The sequence below is a fragment of the Limulus polyphemus genome, unplaced genomic scaffold (assembly GCF_000517525.1).
Source record: "Limulus polyphemus unplaced genomic scaffold, Limulus_polyphemus-2.1.2 Scaffold2011, whole genome shotgun sequence".
NCBI classification, from domain to species: domain Eukaryota; kingdom Metazoa; phylum Arthropoda; class Merostomata; order Xiphosura; family Limulidae; genus Limulus; species Limulus polyphemus.
In genome coordinates this window covers 130611-134984 of record NW_013667621.1, presented here as the reverse complement: position 1 = coordinate 134984, position 4374 = coordinate 130611, and positions in this window count along the sequence as shown.

Below are 4374 nucleotides of genomic sequence, written 5' to 3'. Positions count from 1 at the left end.
ATAATGGGACATTTCCTGATGGAGCAGATGAATCCTACGTGAAGCAGAAGCCAATGAGATGGAGACCAGTACACCAGTACGAAAGAAGAAACGTCCTGTAAAATTAAGAGACTTTGTTGTATTTTGATTTTGGGTTGTAAGTTCTGTACATTTTTTTTTTAAAAGTTAATGTTGATTTTCTATTGGTTTAATGTAAGTGGCTATTATTCGGGTCGAACAATACTAAGGAAGGAGCAGTGTTACAACAGCGGAAGTCACGCGACGCTGGGAACATGTGCGCTGGAGTTTCTCGAATGATCCCGAAGGCCCGAGTGCATTCGAGACGCCCTCTTTTTAATATATAAGCCTGGCGAGAAAAACCAGCGCGATCGAAGAGATAGATTGAAGAGATAAATAATTGAGTCAAGCGAACAGTAGGCACTGTAAATAAAGTGTGTGAATCGCTGTGATTTATAGCGTGTGTTATAAAGGTTGTTGACTTTAAAGTGTCTGTGGAAATTAAGTGTATTACAAAGTTTAAAACGAGAAAGAATAAACTAATTTTAATCAAGAAAGGACTTGTATCGCTGAAGTTCCTCGGAAAGAATTTATACGGAAATTAACAAACAAGCAGATACGTAACACTATTAATATTGGCTCTCTTGCAAAGTGAAATAAAATTAGTGACCGATTTTTAACGAAGCAGAATTGTGAATACTTCAAATACTTAAAACCTAAAGTATTTCATTATTTGGTGTTTGATACAAGCTGTTATGATTGTTACACGTATGTCTGTTTTTGATTTTGAAGTTCTCGAAAAGTAATCATTCCTATTATATTATGAAACCCAAAAACCACAATCACAAAAGTAAAACTCCAAGTTTGAAGACATTTATTCCTGCTAGTATGTACACACGAAGCTCATAATAAACACTATAATACAAGCTAATAACTTTTATTAAAGTTAACGTTCTTACACATATGATTATATATGCATGAATTACTATGTTTTAGGTAACATATTGTTACGACAGCGGAGGTCACGTGACGCTAGTAACACGTCACGCGCTTCTAGAACGTTCATGAAGCGTCGGGAGGTTACTAGATTTCGGTGTTCTTGTACATATAAGACGGTCAAGACGTGACGGAAACAATGTGAAATTGAACTGCGGACAGAGAGAGACGTATTGTTGAGCACGTGAGACGTTCGTTGTGAATTATAGCGTTTGTTATAGCGTGACCGTGGAAATTAAGTGTATTGCAAAGTTGTATTGAGAAAGAATAAACCAGTTTTATTTAAGAAAGGACTTGTGTCACTAAAGTTTCATCGGAAAGAATTTTTACGAAAAATTAACTAACGAACTGGAGGCGTAACTTTGTTTGTTTTTGAATTTCGCGCAAAGCTTACGAGGGCTATCTGCGCTAGCCGTCCCTAATTTAGCAGTGAAAGACTAGAGGGAAGGCAGCTAGTCATCACCACCCACCGCCAACTCTTGGGCTACTCTTTTACCAACGAATAGTGGGATTGACCGTCACATTATAACGCCCCCACGGCTGAAAGGGCGAGCATGTTTGGTGTGACGGGGATTCGAACTTGCGACCCTCAGATTGCGCGTCGAGCGCCCTAACCACCTGGCCATGCCGGGCCAGGAGGCATAACAATATCAATTATTGAGAAAGAATGATATTTAAATCAGTAAAGAAGACATCAAGCTGTTGTTTAAAAAGGTTATTTATAATCTATGAAACACAACATGAGACAGGTTTGCTCCCCTTTTAACGCTAAAAACAGCACAAATAGCCCATTGTGTAGCTTTGTGCTTAACCACAAACGGGCCTGGTTTCGTATTTTCAGTCATCAGACATGAAACAAGACAGCTTTCTTATTTTAAGGCCAGTGATAGGAAACCTAACCTAATCAGTGGGTCTCAAAAACTATAAGGCCCTCTTTCATTGAGAAATCAAAACTCATTAATAAAATATGAGCTACATTTGAGATTTATTAACGGGGTAATAAAGGAACTGCCCATTTCAATAAACAGTAATCTAGATATTAAATATATAATATTTACCGCTAGCTTCAGGGGTAAGACACCACGCAACTCAACAGCGAGATTTTCATCTCCTACATTTATTGTTTCTGACAGAGAATGTCTGATCACATATGTGATTTAAACCAATGATAATTACACTTGTGTTGATAGATCATTTATTTTACATGATACAAGAGTGAGGGGTCAGGTTGACCTCTAGAGGACCACGGGTTGTCCACCTCTGGTTTATGCAATGAAATATTTACACTTCCTTGAATTAAACAAAATAAAATGTATTTGATATTATTGCAAGCAAAGCCATTTTAATAAGATGATCCAATGAACAAAAAAGGTGGGAGGTAATTCCGTTTTGACCTTTAAGAAACAAATTTTATTGTCCTGCTATGCTTTTCCTTAAATACTTTCTCATTGCTAGTAGTCGTGAACTAGAGTTTTATAGACTTCTTCGTCGTTTAGAAAATGTCACGTTAGCCATTTCGTTTCCAGAATCAGCTTATTAATACAACAAGTACATTTTAAAGCTATTTGATCATTTCTGGTGAACTTAAAAATAATTGTTGTGTAATCACAACAATGAAAATCTTATTATAGATCATGAGAAACAGCTGAGTTTCATTAATAATGAGTGACCATTTGTGGTTCCACTTCTTAAACCTTTGACTACCAACATGGGAATAATATATCCCTACAATTTCGTATAAATTACATTTTTGATTACCATGGGTACAGTTTGGCACAGTGCCCTAAAATAACTAATTAAAAATTTTTTCCTCACATCATTAATGTATTACTTCAAATAACTTTAAGCCTACATAGATCTGTTTGATATCTTGGTAATAGAGGATTGAAGTTTTATTGCGACCACCAGGTGGCATTGATTGAATGATTTTCCAGTCAACAGATATTCGTAGCTTCTAAAGGAGACTGTACATCTCCTTGTAATTTATTACAATTATTCCCACAATAACATACAATAATTAACATTGTTCAAATGTTTTAATTTATCTGTTGTTGAGCCTTTATGCTTGAAAATATTCCTATACATCCAATGTGCTGCTTGAAGAAAATTAATTCAACTTACGTGTATATAAGTCAGTTACTCTGATGTTTGAAACAAAATAAACTAAGCTGCAAAGTTTAACTGTTTTTGTGAAAATATTGTTACGACAGCGGAGGTCACGTGAACTGGTAACACGTAATGAGTATCTAGAAAGATCGAGGAACTTGTCGAACGTCCTAGCGGTTGCTAGAATGGCGCTCTTATAGTATATAAGCCAGCAAATAAAGTGACGGCAACAATTGAATAGCAGACAGAGAGATTGAAGATATAGACGGACAACTGAGTCAAGCGCGGTAGTAAGTAAAGTGCGTGAATCGTTCGTTGAGAATTATAGCGTGTGTGATTAAGTGACTGTGGAAATTAAGTGTATTGCAAAGTTGTATTGAGAAAGAATAAACTAGTTTTATTTAAGAAAGGACTTGTTTCGCTGAAGTTTCTCGGGAAGAATTTCTACCGGAAATTATCAAACGAGCAGAGACGTAACAATATCAACATGCAACTAAACACAAAGACTTAGTACTCGGTATTTTATTTTTCAATGATTTATGCTTAAAGTATAAACTTAAGAATAATTATTGCCGTCTATGGGACATAAATATTATTCAGTGTAAAATCTAAATCACCAGTAAGGAAGAAATTAGTGGTCTGTGTTGTTTGATTGTTGTTAAGCACAAAGCTACATAATGGGCTATCTGTGCTCTTCCCAATACAGGTATCGAAACTCGATTTTTGGTGTTGTAAGGCAACAGGCTTCCGCATAGCCACTGAATGGAAAGGCAACAACAGGTAATCAACTTGAATACAAGCCATACAATTTCGTACAGTGATTTGGTGTATCTTTTAACTCCATGATTGGCGCACTATATTTTCTCTACCTGCCTACCATAACTACATTACTCTATTATTACTTTATACACATTCGAGTCTCCATCTACCATTATTTTTCGATACCATAGACCATGCATGTCTTGACTGTTCCGAAATAGTTCCGCTATAATGCCAGACTTCATTTGTGTGGAAGGGCCATTCCAGTTTTTCCAACAATGATGCTCTCTAGTGATGGCTGTTGATTTATTTCCAAAACACATACTATACAACTTATTCCTCACACCCACATATAACAGTTCATTTTTTTTTTTTTTTGTACGGAAACCAATCACCATCAGCGTAAACAGTAATAAATGGTTTGCCGTCACTATCTGTATCTTCTGTTTCTATCATTAGTTCTTTTTCTTTCGCTCCAACATCATTTATTGTTTGAAACATCTGCTTTTCCCAAGT